The sequence below is a fragment of the Nerophis ophidion genome, linkage group LG20 (genome assembly GCF_033978795.1).
Source record: "Nerophis ophidion isolate RoL-2023_Sa linkage group LG20, RoL_Noph_v1.0, whole genome shotgun sequence".
Lineage (NCBI taxonomy): Eukaryota > Metazoa > Chordata > Actinopteri > Syngnathiformes > Syngnathidae > Nerophis > Nerophis ophidion.
In genome coordinates, this window is record NC_084630.1 from 5,282,080 (window position 1) to 5,300,310 (window position 18,231).

Genomic DNA, 18,231 nt, shown 5'->3' on the forward strand with positions numbered 1-18,231 from the left:
ACAAGTTTAACAACAGCGTGGCTCCGTAAAAAGAGAGTATGGGTACTTTCCTGGCCCGCCTGCAGTCCAGACCTGTCTCCCATCGAAAATTTGTGGCGCATTATGAAGCGTAAAATACGACAATGGAAACCCCGGACTGTTGAAGGACTGAAGCTCTACATAAAACAAGAATGAGAAAGAATTCGACTTTCAAAGCTTCAACAATTAGTTTCCTCAGTTCCCAAAACGTTTATTGAGTGTTTTTAAAAGAAAAGGTGATGCAAAACAGTGGTGAACATGCCCTTTCCCAACTACTTTGACATGTGTTGCAGCCATGAAATTCAAAGTTAATTATTATTTGCAAAAAAATAAAAGTTTATGAGTTTGAACATCAAATATGTTGTCTTTGTAGCATATTCAACTGAATATGGGTTGAAAAGGATTTGCAAATTATTGTATTCTGTTTATATTTACATCTAACACAATTTCCCAACTCATATGGAAACGGGGATTGTACAATCGCACATGTTTTATTCATTTCATTTGGGCAGCCAAATTGCACAAAAGAACATCCGATTGATTCGGGAAGTTATAGAGCAGGGGTGTCCAAACTTTTTCCACAGAGGGCCGCACATGGAAAAATGTATGCATGCGGAATGGGCCAAACTGCCCAAAGATAAGTGTGCCAAGCTTGTGGCATCGTATTTAAAAATACAAACCCTGTTTCCATAAGAGTTGGGAAATTGTGTTAAATGTACATATAAAGGGAATACAATGATTTGCAAATCCTTTTCAACCCATATTCAATTGAATGCACTACAAAGACAATATATTCAAACTGATAAACTCTATTATTTTTTTGCAAATAATAATTAACTTAGAATTTCATGGCATATTCAACTGAATATGGGTTGAAAAGGATTTGCAAAACACAATTTCCCAACTCATATGGAAACGGGGTTTGTACTTGAGGCTGTAATTGCTGCCAAAGGTGCATCAACAAAGTATTGACCAAAGGCTGTGTATACTTATGTACATGTGATATTTGTATTTATTTATCTTTTTTAAATAAATTTGCAAAATAAAAAGAAAACATTTTCACACTTTCATTATGGGGTATTTTGTGTAGAATTTAGAGGACAAGAATTAATTCATTCCTTTTTGGTGTAAGGCTGCAACAAAAAATGTGGAAAAAGTGAAGCGTTGTGAATGCACTGAAAAGTAAAACACGCTGACCTTTGACCTCAGTTCATATCATTTATATTGAATAGTGGGCTTGTTTTAAAAGAGGACACGAATCCCTGAGAGGGCAAAGATTTGTCTGTGCTTTGACCCTCGGGTGCCTTAATCAACATGGATCAGATGCTCCTAAAATCAATTGTCTTCTTGCTTTAAAGGGAAACTATTCTGCAAAACAACCTATTGGTCTCTGTTTTTGTGTATTTGGGATCTGCATAAGTCCAAAATATAATCAAACTGTGGAGGCATGGTGGAGAAAAGTAGAAAACAACCTTGCATTTCCTCAAAACTTCCGTGAGACCAGACGTTTTAAATTAGTCCAATTTCTGTCGTTTTTGCCATCTGGGACGTCAGCGGATATATGGTAGGAATTTTCGCCATTGTAGTCTGATGGTGTCGTCCATAAGTTCCTTCTTTTACTTCACCCATGAATTGATTAACGTGGACCCCTACTTAAACAAGTTGAAAAATGTATTCGGGTGTTACCATTTAGTGGTCAATTGTACATAATATGTACTGTACTGTGCAATCTACTCATGAAAGTTTCAATCAATCAATCTTATTATTGTGGGGCAGACTGGCTCGTACATGCAGATGCATCCTCCATTGTTGCCATTTCTAATACAAAGTAGCATATAGTTGTAAGTTATATCTGTCGGTAGACTCGCTATGGGAGCGCAAATAACTACAACATGGCTGGCGGGGAGAAGACGCTGTAATATAAAACCGCCGACACAACGGTGCAAAAAGCGGCTGAAATATATATTCTCTTAAACATAATCGATGCAACATTTGGACCAAAGAACCACCATTACGTGTTTTTTAGACCACAAGGAAGTGTTTTAAATGCAGAAAAACCAACAAGATATGACCCTTTCAAACAACATGGATCAGATGTTTCTAAAATCAATTGTCTTCTTGCTTGAAAATTGTAGAACATATCGGAAAAGCGCAAAGACGGCGTTGACAGGAAGTGTACTGATGTCTGACTACCACTACATATAAAGGCCTGTTTCAGCTATATTTTAAAATGCATAGAGTACTTGCTTTGACTTGATGTAATAATCCCATTTTGAGCCAGTCTTGGCCCAATATAAACAGAGTTCTTGCTTTAGTTAAGTCACACTAAAGGCTTGACAAAGGCCGGATTGACAAAGCAAAACAGGCCCCGAGCATAATACTACCACCACCATGCTTGACGGTAGGTGTGGTGTGCATGTGATTAAACGCCTCACATTTTCTCCTCCAAACATATTGCTAGGTATTGTGGCCAAACGGCTCAATTTTTGTTTCATCTGAACACAGAACTTTCCTCCAGAAGGTCTAATCTTTGTCCATGTGATGTCATTGCTGTATGTATACTTTTGACCCAGCAGATTTGGTCACATTTTCAGTAGACTAATGATAAATTCATAAAAGAACAAAACTTCATAAATGTTTTTTGTGACCAACAAGTATGAGCTCCTATCACTCTATCACAAAAAAATAAGAGTTGTAGAAATTAATGAAAACTACAACATGACTGGCGGGGAGAAGACGCAGTAAATAAGACCGCCGACACAACGGTGCAGAAAGCGGCTGAAAGATATAGTCTCTCAAACATAATCCATGCAACCTTTTGACCAAAGAACCACCATTATGTGTTTTTTAGACCACAAGGAAGTGTTTTAAATGCAGAAAAACAAACAAGATATGACCCTTTCAAACAACATGGATCAGATGTTTCTAAAATCAATTGTCTTCTTGCTTGAAAATTGTAGAACATATCGGAAAAGCGCAAAGACGGCGTTGACAGGAAGTGTACTGATGTCTGACTACCACTACATATAAAGGCCTGTCTCAGCTATATTTTAAAATGCAGAGTTCTTGCTTTGACATGATGTAATAATCCCATTTTGAGCCAGTCTTGGCCCAATATAAACAGAGTTCTTGCTTTAGTTAAGTCACACTAAAGGCTTGACAAAGGCCGGATTGACAAAGCAAAACAGGCCCAGAGCATAATACTACCACCACCACCATGCTTGACGGTAGGTGTGGTGTGCATGTGATTAAACGCCTCACATTTTCTCCTCCAAACATATTGCTAGGTATTGTGGCCAAACGGCTCAATTTTTGTTTCATCTGAACACAGAACTTTCCTCCAGAAGGTCTAATCTTTGTCCATGTGATGTCATTGCTGTATGTATACTTTTGACCCAGCAGGTTAGGTCACATTTTCAGTAGACTCATGATAAATTCATCAAAGAACAAAACTTTATAAATGTTTTATGTGACCAACAAGTATGAGCTCCTATCACTCTACCACAAAAAAATAAGAGTAGAAATTAATGAAAACTACAACATGGCTGGCGGGGAGAAGACGCAGTAAATAAGACCGCCGACACAACGGTGCAGAAAGCGGCTGAAATATATAGTCCCTCAAACATAATCCATGCAACCTTTTGACCAAAGAACCACCATTACGTGTTTTTTAGACCACAAGGAAGTGTTTTAAATGCAGAAAAACCAACAAGATATGACCCTTTCAAACAACATGGATCAGATGTTTCTAAAATCAATTGTCTTCTTGCTTGAAAATCGTAGAACATATCGTAGAACAGGAAGTGTACTGATTTTTGACTACCACTACTTATAAAGGCTTGTCTCTGCTAGATTTTAAAATGCATAGAGTTCTTGCTTTGACATGATGTATTTAACCCATTTGAGCCAGTCTTGGCCCATAATTAACAGAGTTCTTGCTTTAGTTAAGTCACACTAAAGGCTCGACAAAGGCCGGATCGAAAAAATCAGGGCTGACAGGAAACAAACAACCTCAGATCCTAAGCCAGATTTTTCAAAATCAATAGTCAACTTGCTTTGACGGTTAAATCACGCGTTCAAATCATGTGACTGCTGGAGCGCAGATAATGAACGTGCCATTATTTGACCTTTGACCCGCTGATATCGCCAAACATCTCAGATGGGCTTCGAAATCAGTAGAGTTGTTCTCCGGTTTACGATAATCCCAGGATCTCGACAATACAACATAGGCGTAGATCTGACCTTTCACCTGATGAAACGGCATTCAAAATCAATACAGTACTTGCTGGACTTTTTTTTTTTTGAATCTCAGAATGCATGAAAGAGGACACCGAAGTCCATCCAGCCATTTTCATTAAAGGGGAACATTATCACCAGAACTATGTAAGAGTCAATATATACCTTGATGGTGCAGAGAAAAGACCATATGTTTTTTTTAACTGATTTCCGAACTCTAAAAGGGTGAATTTGGCGATTTAAACGCCTTTCAATTGTTCGCTGTCGGAGCAATGACCTTTCACCTGTGACGTCACAGCATGAAGCAATCCGCCATTTTTACAAACACATTACACACACAAGTCAAATCAGCTCTGTTATTTTCAGTTTTTTCGACTGTTTTCCGCACCTTGGAGACATCATGCCTCGTCGGTGTGTTGTCGGAGTGTGTAACAACACGATCAGGGACGGATTCAAGTCGACTTACGTGGAGTGTGCATCGATTAGCACGGCATGCTAATCGATGCTAACATGCTATTTAGGCTAGCTGTATGTACATATTGCATCGTTATGCCTCATTTGTAGCTATATTTGCATCCAGCCTTTCCCTCCACCCACATTTAATGCCAAACAAACACATACCAATCGACGGGTTTAAGTTGCACTAATGTCAAAAGATTTAACAGACCCTCGTTTTTTCTGAACATTTTACCAACAATAGCGATGCTACGACAGCGATGTGTGGATATCCTGCGACACTCAAAGCAGATGCATTTCCAACGATAAAGTCAACGAAATCACAAAGGTGAGTTTTGTTGATGTTATTGACTTATGTGCTAATGAGACATATTTGGTCACGGCATGACTGCCAGCTAATCGATGCTAACATGCTATTTAGGCTAGCTGTATGTACATTCGTAGCTATATTTGCATCCAGCCTTTCCCTCCACCCACATTTAATGCCAAACAAACACATACCAATCGACATATTCAAGTTGCAGTAGTGTAAAAAGATTTAAAAGTCCCTCGTTTTTTCTGAACGTTTTACCGACGATAGCGATGCTACGACAGAGAAGTGTGGATATCCTGCGACACTCAAAGCAGATGCATTTCCAACGATAAAGTCAACGAAATCACAAAGGTGAGTTCTGTTGATGTTATTGACTTATGTGCTAATCAGACATATTTAGTCACGGCATGACTATCAGCTAATCGATGCTAACATGCTATTTAGGCTAGCTGTATGTACATTTGTAGCTATATTTGCATCCAGCCTTTCCCTCCACCCACATTTAATGCCAAACAAACACATACCAATCGACAAATTCAAGTTGCACTAGTGTCAAAAGATGCAAAAGTTCCTCGTTTGTTATGCACGTTTTACCGACGATAGCGATGCTACGACAGAGATGTGTGGATATCCTGCGACACTCAAAGCAGATGCATTTCCAACGATAAAGTCAACTAAATCACAAAGGTGAGTTTTGTTGATGTTATTGACTTATGTGCTAATCAGACGTATTTAGTCACGGCATGACTACCAGCTAATCAATGCTAACATGCTATTTAGGCTAGCTCTATGTACATTTGTAGCTATATTTGCATCCAGCCTTTCCCTCCACCCACATTTAATGCCAAACAAACACTTACCAATCGACGGATTCAAGTTGCACTAGTGTCAAAAGATTTAACAGTCCCTCGTTTTTTCTGAACATTTTACCGACAATAGCGATGCTACGACAGATGTGTGGATATCCTGCAACACTCAAAGCAGATGCATTTCCAACAATAAAGTCAACTAAATCACGAAGGTGAGTTTTGTTGATGTTATTGACTTATGTGCTAATCAGACATATTTGGTCACGGCATGACTGCCAGCTAATCGATGCTAACATGCTATTTAGGCTAGCTGTATGTACATTTGTAGCTATATTTGCATCCAGCCTTTTCCTCCACCCACATTTAATGCCAAACAAACACATACCAATCGACGGATTCAAGTTGCACTAGTGTAAAAAGATTTAAAAGTCCCTCGTTTTTTCTGAACGTTTTACCGACGATAGCGATGCTACGACAGAGAAGTGTGGATATCCTGCGACACTCAAAGCAGATGCATTTCCAACGATAAAGTCAACGAAATCACAAAGGTGAGTTTTGTTGATGTTATTGACTTATGTGCTAATCAGACATATTTAGTCACGGCATGACTAGCAGCTAATCGATGCTAACATGCTATTTAGGCTAGCTGTATGTACATTTGTAGCTATATTTGCATCCAGCCTTTCCCTCCACCCACATTTAATGCCAAACAAACACATACCAATCGACAAATTCAAGTTGCACTAGTGTCAAAAGATGCAAAAGTTCCTCGTTTGTTATGCACGTTTTACCGACGATAGCGATGCTACGACAGAGATGTGTGGATATCCTGCGACACTCAAAGCAGATGCATTTCCAACGATAAAGTCAACTAAATCACAAAGGTGAGTTTTGTTGATGTTATTGACTTATGTGCTAATCAGACGTATTTAGTCACGGCATGACTACCAGCTAATCGATGCTAACATGCTATTTAGGCTAGCTGTATGTACATTTGTAGCTATATTTGCATCCAGCCTTTCCCTCCACCCACATTTAATGCCAAACAAACACTTACCAATCGACGGATTCAAGTTGCACTAGTGTCAAAAGATGCAAAAGTCCCTTGTTTGTTCTGCACGTTTTACCGACGATAGCGATGCTACGACAGAGAAGTGTGGATATCCTGCGACACTCAAAGCAGATGCATTTCCAACGATAAAGTCAACGAAATCACAAAGGTGAGTTTTGTTGATGTTATTGACTTATGTGCTAATCAGACATATTTGGTCACGACATGACTGCCAGCTAATCGATGCTAACATGATATTTAGGCTAGCAGTATGTACATTTGTAGCTATATTTGCATCCAGCCTTTCCCTCCACCCACATTTAATGCCAAACAAACACATACCAATCGACGGATTCAAGTTGCACTAGTGTCAAAAGATTTAACAGTCCCTCGTTTTTTCTGAACATTTTACCGACGATAGCGATGCTACGACAGAGATGTGTGGATATCCTGCGACACTCAAAGCAGATGTATTTCCAACGATAAAGTCAACTAAATCACAAAGGTGAGTTTTGTTGATGTTATTGACTTATGTGCTAATCAGACATATTTGGTCACGGCATGACTGCCAGCTAATCGATGCTAACATGATATTTAGGCTAGCAGTATGTACATTTGTAGCTATATTTGCATCCAGCCTTTCCATCCAACCACATATAATGCCAAACAAACACTTACCAATCGACGGATTTACGTAAGGTGCTCCAGTGGTTGGTTAGAAGGCGATCGCCGAATAGCTTCAATAGCTATTCGCTCAATAGCTTCAGTTTCTTCTTCAGTTTCGTTTTCGCTACCTGCCTCCATACTTCAACCATCCGTTTCAAAACGTAATTTGTTGAATCGCTGAAATCCGAGTCTGAATCCGAGCTAATGTCGCTATATGTTGCTGTTCTATCCGCCATGTTTGTTTGTATTGGCGTCACTATGTGACGTCACAGGAAAATGGACGGCTGGATTTACAGATAGCGAAAATCAGGAACTTTAAAGCCTTTTTTCGGGATATTCCATGATGGGTAAAACTGAAAAAAACTTCGAAAAATAAAATAAGCCACTGGTAACTGATTTTTTATTGGTTTTAACCCTTCTGAAGTTGTGATAATGTTGCGCTTTAAAATCAGTAGAGTTCTTGCATAGACCAAAAAAAGTGAAATGGGGCGGCATAGCTCGGTTGGTAGAGTGGCCGTGCCAGCAACTTGAGGGTTGCAGGTTCGATTCCCGCTTCTGCCATCCTAGTCACTGCCGTTGTGTCCTTGGGCAAGACACTTTACCCACCTGCTCCCAGTGCCACCCACACTGGTTTAAATGTAACTTAGATATTGGGTTTCACTATGTAAAAGCGCTTTGAGTCACTAGAGAAAAGCGCTATATAAATATAATTCACTTAAATATAATTCACAAATGGTAAAATTGTGAGTCGACCTAAGAAAAAAAAATCTACTGCCGTCAATCATAATCAACATCGGGAAAAACATGTGAAGGAGATGAATTCAAACATTTAAAAAATAGTGACTAGAAGAGTGTGCAGAAATGATTTAAAAAATGGTGCTGATCCAACTTTTAACCTGAGAACCCTTCAGCGATTTTAGTCAAAATCAGTAGATATCTTGCATAGACTAAATAAAACATTTTAAATGGTAATAACTGGAGATGTCCGATAATGGCTTTCTTGCCGATATCCGATATTGTCCAACTCCTAATTACCGCTACCGATATCAACCGATACTGATATATACAGTCGTGGAATTAACACATTATTATGCCTAATTTTGTTGTGATGCCCCGCTGGATGCATTAAACAATGTAACAAGGTTTTCCAAAATAAATCAACTCAAGTTATGTAAAAAATAAAATGCCAACATGGCACTGCCATATTTATTATTGAAGTCACAAAGTGCATTATTTTTTTCAACATGCCTCAAAACAGCAGCTTGGAATTTGAGACATGCTCTCCCTGAGAGAGCATGAGGAGGTTGAGGTGGGCGGGATTGTGGGGGGTATGGGGTAGTGGGGCGGTGTATATTGTAGCGTCCCGGAAGAGTTAGTGCTGCAAGGGACTCTGGGTATTTGTTCTGTTGTGTTTATGTTGTGTTACGGTGCGGATGTACTCCCGAAATGTGTCACATGAGTTAAGAAATTGTGTTAGATGTAAATATAAACAGAATACAATGATTTGCAAATCCTTTTCAACCCATATTCAGTTGAATGCACTACAAAGAAAAGATATTTGATGTTCAAACTCATAAACTTTTTTTTTTTTTTGCAAATAATAATTAACTTAGAAATTCATGGCTGCAACACGTGCCAAAGTAGTTGGGAAAGGGCATGTTCACCACTGTGTTACATCACCTTTTCTTTTAACAACACTCAAAGGTTTGGGAACTGAGGAAACTAATTGTTGAAGCTTTGAAAGTGGAATTCTTTCCCATTCTTGTTTTATGTAGAGCTTCAGTTGTTCAACGGTCCGAGGTGTCCGCTGTCATATTTTACGCTTCATAATGCGCCACACATTTTGGATGGGAGACAGGTCTGGACTGCAAGTGGACCAGAAAAATACCCACACTCTTTTACTACGAAACCACGCTGTTGTAACACGTGGCTTGGCATTGTCTTGCTGAAATAAGCAGGGGCGTCCATGAAAAAGACGGCACTTAGATGGCAGCATATGTTGTTCCAAAACCTGTATGTACCTTTCAGCATTAATGGTGCCTTCACAGATGTGTAAGTTACCCATGCCTAATGCACCCCCATACCATCACAGATGCTGGCTTTTGAACTTTGTGTCGATAACAGTGTGGATGCTTCGCTTCCCCTTTGGTCCGGATGACACCATGTCGAATATTTCCAAAAACAATTTGAAATGTGGACTCATCAGACCACAGAATAGTTTTCCACTTTGCATCAGTCCATCTTAGATGATCTCGGGCCCAGAAAAGCCGGCGGTGTTTCTGGATGTTGTTGATAAATGGTTTTCGCTTTGCATAGTACAGCTTTAACTTGCACTTACAGATGTAGCGACCAACTGTATTTAGTGACAGTGGTGTTCTGAAGTGTTCCTGAGCACATGTGGTGATATCCTTTAGAGATTAATGTCGGTTTTTGCTAAAGTGCCGTCTGAGGGTTAGGTTCATGGTCATTCAATGTTGGTTTCCGGCCATGCCGCTTACGTGGAGTTATTTTATCCAGATTCTCTGAACCTTTTAATGATATTATGGACCGTAGATGTTGAAATCCTTACATTTCTTGCAATTGCACTTTGAGAAACGTTGTTCTTAAACTGTTTGACTATTTGCTCACGCAGTTGTGGACAAAGGGGTGTACCTCGCCCCATCCTTTCTTGTGAAAGACTGAGCATGTTTTGGGAAGCTGTTTTTATCCGATTAGCCTGCACACCTGTGGGATGTTCCAACTAAATGTTTGATGTGCAGTCCTCAACCTTATCAGTATTTATTGCCACCTTTCCCAACTTCTTTGTCACGTGTTGCTGGCATCAAATTCTAAAGTTAAAGGCCTACTGAAAGCCACTACTAGCGACCACGCAGTCTGATCAATGATGAAATATTCACATTGCAACACATGACAATACGGCCGCTTTAGTTTACTAAATTGCAATTTTAAATTTCCCGCAAAGTGTTGAAAACGTCGCGTCGTTTGACGTCTCGGGTTGTAGCGGACATTATTTTCCAGCCCGATCCAAACTATAAGTAGTCTGCTTTAATCACATAATTACACAGTATTTTGGACATCTGTGTTGCTGAATCTTTTGCAATTTGTTCAATTAATAATGGAGACGTCAAAGAAGAAAGATGTAGGTGGGAAGCTTTTAGCCTTTAGCCACACAAACACACGGTGTTTCCTTGTTTAAAATTCCCGAAGATGAAGCTTTACTATGGATCAGAGCGGTCAAGCGAACATGGATCCCGACTACATGTCAACCGGCAGTTTTCGGTGAGTAAATTGTGGAAATAAGTCGCCTCTTACCGGAGATCAGCGGACCCAGCGTCCTCCTCTCAGAGACTCTGGCGTCAACACACCCGTGGCCACACCCCTCCAACTTTAAGGTACTATTTTACTCCCTAAAACAGTAGCAACACAATAGGCAGATAAGGGATTTCCCAGAATTATCCTAGTAAATGTGTCTAATAACATCTAAATCAATCTCACTGCCCTCGCCTTTTTTTTTTCTTTAGGCCTTCACTCTAAATTTCCTCATCCACGAATCTTTCATCTTCGCTCAAATTAATGGGGAAAATTGTCACTTTCTCAGTCTGAATCGCTCTAGCTGCTGCTGGCTATGATTGTAAACAATGTTACGATGTGAGGAGCTCCACAACCCGTGACATCACGCGCACATCGTCTGCTACTTCCTGTACAGGCAAGGCTTTTTTTTATTAGCGACCAAAAGCGACCGTTTCCAACTCCTATAGAAACAGGGTTTGTACTCGGCGAGAGCGAGCCATAGCTGCAATGTGGCCCTCGACGAAAACGAGTCTGACATTTTGTGGATTTCAAAATAAAAGGGCTTTACAAATGCAGAATAAGGCATGTGAATGACGGAAGGTTTTTTCCGAAAGCAACGCGTACCGGGAAAGAGAAACAAAGGAGGCATATGAAAACATTTCCTCATCCACGAATCTTTCATCCTCACTCAAATTAATGGGGGAAATTGTCGCTTTCTCAGTCCGAATCGCTCTCGCTGCTGGTGGCCATGATTGCAAACAATGTGAGGAACTCTACAACCCGTGACGTCACGCACACATCGTCTGCTACTTCCGGTACAGGCAAGGCTTTTTTTTATTAGCGACCAAAAGCGACCGTTTCCAACTCCTATAGAAACAGGGTTTGTACTCGGCGAGAGCGAGCCATAGCTGCAATGTGGCCCTCGACGAAAACGAGTCTGACATTTTGTGGATTTCAAAATAAAAGGGCTTTACAAATGCAGAATAAGGCATGTGAGTGACGGAAGGTTTTTCCCGAAAGCAACACGTACTGGGAAAGAGAAACAAAGGAGGCATATGAAAACATTTCCTCATCCACGAATCTTTCATCCTCGCTCAAATTAATGGGGGAAATTGTCGCTTTCTCAGTCCGAATCGCTCTCGCTGCTGGTGGCCATGATTATAGACAATGTTAGGATATGAGGAGCTCCACAACCCGTGACGTCACGCACACATCGTTTGCTACTTCCGGTACAGGCAAGGCTTTTTTTTTATTAGCGACCAAAAGCGACCGTTTCCAACTCCTATAGAAACAGGGTTTGTACTCGGCGAGAGCGAGCCATAGCTGCAATGTGGCCCTCGACGAAAACGAGTCTGACATTTTGTGGATTTCAAAATAAAAGGGCTTTACAAATGCAGAATAAGGCATGTGTATGACGGAAGGTTTTTTCCGAAAGCAACACGTACTGGGAAAGAGAAACAAAGGAGGCATATGAAAACATTTCCTCATCCACGAATCTTTCATCCTCACTCAAATTAATGGGGGAAATTGTCGCTTTCTCAGTCCGAATCGCTCTCGCTGCTGGTGGCCATGATTATAAACAATGTTAGGATATGAGGAGCTCTACAACCCGTGACGTCACGCGCACATCGTCTGCTACTTCCGGTACAGGCAAGGCTTTTTTTTATTAGCGACCAAAAGCGACCGTTTCCAACTCCTATAGAAACAGGGTTTGTACTCGGCGAGAGCGAGCCATAGCTGCAATGTGGCCCTCGACGAAAACGAGTCTGACATTTTGTGGATTTCAAAATAAAAGGGCTTTACAAATGCAGAATAAGGCATGTGAATGACGGAAGGTTTTTTCCGAAAGCAACACGTACTGGGAAAGAGAAACAAAGGAGGCATATGAAAACATTTCCTCATCCACGAATCTTTCATCCTCACTCAAATTAATGGGGGAAATTGTCGCTTTCTCAGTCCGAATCGCTCTCGCTGCTGGTGGCCATGATTATAAACAATGTTAGGATATGAGGAGCTCTACAACCCGTGACGTCACGCGCACATCGTCTGCTACTTCCGGTACAGGCAAGGCTTTTTTTTATTAGCGACCAAAAGCGACCGTTTCCAACTCCTATAGAAACAGGGTTTGTACTCGGCGAGAGCGAGCCATAGCTGCAATGTGGCCCTCGACGAAAACGAGTCTGACATTTTGTGGATTTCAAAATAAAAGGGCTTTACAAATGCAGAATAAGGCATGTGAATGACGCAAGGTTTTTTCCGAAAGCAACACGTACTGGGAAAGAGAAACAAAGGAGGCATATGAAAAAATTTCCTCATCCACGAATCTTTCATCCTCGCTCAATTTAATGGGGGAAATTGTCGCTTTCTCAGTCCGAATCGCTCTCGCTGCTGGTGGCCATGATTATAAACAATGTTAGGATATGAGGAGCCCTACAACCCGTGACGTCACGCACACATCGTCTGCTACTTCCGGTACAGGCAAGGCTTTTTTTTATTAGCGACCAAAAGCGACCGTTTCCAACTCCTATAGAAACAGGGTTTGTAATCGGCGAGAGCGAGCCATAGCTGCAATGTGGCCCTCGACGAAAACGAGTCTGACATTTTGTGGATTTCAAAATAAAAGGGCTTTACAAATGCAGAATAAGGCATGTGAATGACGGAAGGTTTTTTCCGAAAGCAACACGTACTGGGAAAGAGAAACAAAGGAGGCATATGAAAACATTTCCTCATCCACGAATCTTTCATCCTCACTCAAATTAATGGGGGAAATTGTCGCTTTCTCAGTCCGAATCGCTCTCGCTGCTGGTGGCCATGATTATAGACAATGTTAGGATATGAGGAGCTCTACAACCCGTGACATCACGCACACATCGTCTGCTACTTCCGGTACAGGCAAGGCTTTATTTTATTAGCGACCAAAACCGACCGTTTCCAACTCCTATAAAAACAGGGTTTGTACTCGGCGAGAGCGAGCCATAGCTGCAATGTGGCCCTCGACGAAAACGAGTCTGACATTTTGTGGATTTCAAAATAAAAGGGCTTTACAAATGCAGAATAAGGCATGTGAATGACGGAAGGTTTTTTCCGAAAGCAGCGCGTACTGGGAAAGAGAAACAAAGGAGGCATTTGAAAACACACGCAAGTGGGCTTGGGTCACTCGAGCGAGTGTCGGCGGCGGCGGTGGCAGGTCGTGGCGGCGTTGACCTTTTGTGTTGTAACAGCATGCGCATGAAGGGAAGTGGCACACAAAGAGCTCTATTAACTGGGAAAGCAGATATAATGGGGTAACAAGATGGGCCTTTAAAGGGAACAGGACAGGCTGTCAGCATGCATAATGTAAGAGCGGTGTTAAAACAACACACACACACACACACACACACACACACGAGAGGCCCAACTTATTAATTCTCTCTCTCTCTGTGAAATATGAAATATTCTCCGTGCACGTTTCTCCTGCAAGGATGGGAATCATTGTTGTGTGTAATTATGAAGACAATGTTCAGAGGGATTATCAAAGAAGTGAGGGCTGAGATAAGGAAGCGGCAGATGAAGAGGGTGCGGGCATGAGAAGAAAGGCGGCGGCGGAAAGGAAAGGGGGGGGGGGTGAAGAAGAAAGGAGGGTGGAGAAAGAGAGAAAAAGAGAGAGAGAGAGAGAGGAGGGGGAAAGATTACCTCTCCTCTATTTGTGGTGCGATCCTTCCTCTCCTCCCGCCTCCCTGCTTCTGGTGCGTATTAGCATGATAAAGACACGGCGGAGTAGGGCAGCCGGCAGGTCTTTGGACAGGGACACAATGCTATCGCCCGAGCAGACGTCTTCTGGTGCGGCGGAGGGAGCGTCCACCGTGGGAGCGCTGCATCGACACACAAACACACCCCGCTGATCAGGCGTGGAGCCACTGATACAAGGCCGTGTGGACGCCCGGTGGATTATGGTGCCCGGGAGGATGGCCACATAAAGACACTCAGGATGTTTACATGCACACTTTTATCAGGCTAATAGATATTGTCGTCACATGCAAAGGCAGGGGTAGCGATTTATGGGCCTGCACTAACGGGCCCATCACCTCAAAACGGTCATCTTTTCTCTCTCTTTCTGTCCCCTCTTAAAGGCTTTAGACCAGGGGTGCCCATTACGTCGATCGCGAGCTACCAGTCGACCGCGGGGGGTGTGTCAGTCGATCTCCAGCCAGGCTTTTAAAAAAAATAGACCTAAAAATGAGTGATCATCAATCTTCACCAAGACGTCACTTAAATGACATTCACGGTACCGGAGGGTCTTGTGAGATGACGCTGGCTGCTGCAAGATCATTATTATGAAAATATGACCGAGAGGAAGGCGAGAAACACTTTTTATTTCAACAGACTCTCGCGCCGTACCTTCCGTCAAAACTCTAAAGGCCGACTGCACATTTCCTATCTTCACAATAAAAGCCCTGCTTCATGCTGCCTGCGCTAACTAAATACAGAGTCTCGGAAAACTGGCGTGCACAAGCGATCCCTCAGAAAGCTGGCGTGCACATCACTTGTGCACGCCAGCTTTCCGAGACTCTTATTTTGTTAGCGCAGGCAGCATGAAGCAGGGCTTTTATTGTGAAGATAGGAAATGTGCAGTCGGCCTTTAGAGTTTTGACGGAAGGGACGGCGCGAAAGTCTGTTGAAATAAAAAGTGTTTCTCGCCTTCCTCTCTGTCATTTTTTCATAATAATGAACTGGCAGCAGCCAGCGTCATCTCACAAGACCCTCGGGTGCCGTGAATGTCAATCAAGCAAGCTACGGAATTTGCCGCCAAAGTTTTTCTTGTAAAGTGTATGGAAGCTGGATGAATTAGATGCCAAAAACCAACCACTTTCATGTGGTATTGTACAGAAAGGACAACTTTTTTTCTCCTCCATTTGAAAATGTGGGCGTTATCATCATTACTGTCTGATTCCAATCAATGCAAGTCATCAGAATCAGGTAATACACCAACTTATATTCTTGTCTTTGTGAAAGAAAGACATCTATATGTGTTACACATGCTTGTATTATCATTAAACACATTTAACTTGTTTACAAAAATGTCTCTTTCATAAATAAATAAATATAAATGATATATATAAATGAGGTAGATCCCCTCGAGTTGGTCAATTGAAAAGTAGCTCGCCTGCAGAAAAAGTGTGGGCACCCCTGGCCTACTGAAATGCGATGTTCTTATTTAAACGGGGATAGCAGGTCCATTCTATGTGTCATACTTGATCATTTCGCGATATTGCCATATTTTTGCTGAAAGGATTTAGTAGAGAACATCGACGATAAAGTTAGCAACTTTTTGTCGCTAATAAAAAAGCCTTGCCTGTACCAGAAGTAGCAGACGATGTGCGCGTGACGTCACGGGTTGTGGAGCTCCTCACATCTGAACATTGTTTACAATCATGGCCACCAGCAGCGAGGGCGATTCGGACCGAGAAAGCGACAATTTCCCCATTAACTTGAGCAAGGATGAAAGATTTGTGGATGAGGAAAGTTAGAGTTAAGGACTAGAAAAAAAGAAAAAAAAAAAAGACTACACAGTGAGAGCGATTCAGATGTTATTAGACACATTTACTAGGATAATTCTGGAAAATCCCTTATCTGCTTATTGTGTTACTAATGTTTTAGTGAGATCATATGGTCGTACCTGTACAACCTGAAGGTCAGCCCCGCAACTTTCTTCAGCACCAGTCGACGGGTGGTTGCGATGCCCATCTCTGCCCTTCGCAAGGGACCCTCTTCGAAACACAATCTTTCGTAATGATCGCTGCATAATACACTGTACTTTGTGTGTGTGTGGTATAATCCAACCGTGTTCGCTTGACCGCTCTGTTCCATAGTAAAGCTTCACTATCATCTTTCGGGAATGTAAACAATGAAACACCGGCTGTGTTTGTGTTGCTAAAGGCGCCCGCAATACACCGCTTCCCACCTACAGCTTTCTTCTTTGACGTCTCCATTATTCGTTGAACTTTTTGCAAAAGATTCGGCAACACAGATGTCCAGAATACTGTGGAAGTATGCGATGAAAACAGACGACTTATAGCTGTGAACGGTGCTGGAACAAAATGTCCTCTATGGACGGGACACATATATAACAATAAAGCCTGCAGGGGATACATACTGTCCGTGAAGACTGCTTGTCCCATTTGGGGCCGCGGGGGGTGAGGGAGCCTATCTCAGCTGCATTCCGGCGGAAGGCGGGGTACACCCTGGACAAGTCTTCACCTCATCACTTTGAAGTTAATTTGACTCATTTTCATTAATTACTAGTTTCTATGCAAAGGTTTATATATTGTTGTACTTTTTTTTATTCAAGATGCCCACTAGGCCACCATTTCTAGTCCTACACACCCCCCCTTCGCTTTAGTTTTATTTTTTCTATTTGTCACACTTATTATTACTATGATTTTTATTTAGCAAATGTTTTATTTTTTATTTGACCCCTTTTACCATATTGCTTTTTGCACTATTTTGTTCAGCTCATTCTTTGTTTATGTTCTATGTTTGTTTTCTGTTTTTGTTGCTCTATGCTTTTTTAACCTGTAAAGCACTTTGGTTCAATTTAAAAGTTGTTGTAAACGTGCTATATACATAAAATTGACTTGACTTGACAAGATCATGTTTTTTCTTATTTATTCAGTTTATTTAATTTTATTTAAAAAATATATATAAATATATTAAAAAATGACCTTATCTTCACTAGACCAGGTTGTCAATGAAATTAGATTGTTTAAAGGGTTCTTAAAACCAGGTTCAGTCCAGATTATGTCCAGGTCAGGCTCAGCAACACACACCTTCATTCATGTACACTCAAAATCAGGGAACACAACAATAGATTTCATATTGTCAGGCTTGTCCCTGACAGTTTTGTTTTGTTTTAGTTTTTCCTGTGTATGTCATTGTTTCCTGTCAGCGCTTTTATTTTGGTCATTTCCTGCTTTTCTCCCTGAGCCCTGTTTCCCCTCAACTGTGGCTGATTGGCACCTGGCCACACCTGGTGTCAATCAGCCCGCTCCTATTTAAATCTCCTTTGTCCTCCAGTCAGAGCTGGATTATTGTCATTATGACTTGTCGTTGTCTTATGCCGTGGACTGCTTTCTGTCTCCAGTTCTCCCTGGTTCCTCGTCGCTTGTGAGCTGTTCCTTGGTTCGATTCTTGTTCCTGCTACCTGTCTCCTGTTTTTCTGGTTTGTGTTTTCCCTTCCATTCTTATATTTTTGGACATTAAATTATGTTTTCTTGCTCAATGCCTGCCACCATCTCTGCATTTTGGGGTTCGTCAAAAACTCAACCTGACACATATAGTCTATAAACAAAATTACATTTTCAAAATAAGCATTTGAGCATTTCCCATCGGGCTTCACGGTGGAAGAGGGGTTA

The 18,231-nt window shown here is 41.4% G+C and overlaps 1 long non-coding RNA gene across 3 annotated transcripts in view; it reads right to left on the minus strand.

Annotated features, from left to right (window-relative positions):
* The window catches only part of LOC133538672 (uncharacterized), a 146,848-nt gene that overhangs the window by 6,999 nt on the left and 121,618 nt on the right, over positions 1–18,231 (minus strand). For 2 of the 3 annotated variants that reach the window (XR_009803079.1, XR_009803078.1), the window contains exon 8: positions 14,513–14,691. The exons of the other annotated variant lie outside the window; for it this stretch is intronic. This is a non-coding gene — a long non-coding RNA (uncharacterized LOC133538672). The remainder of the gene's footprint in view (positions 1–14,512; positions 14,692–18,231) is intronic. 3 annotated transcript variants of the gene reach the window in all.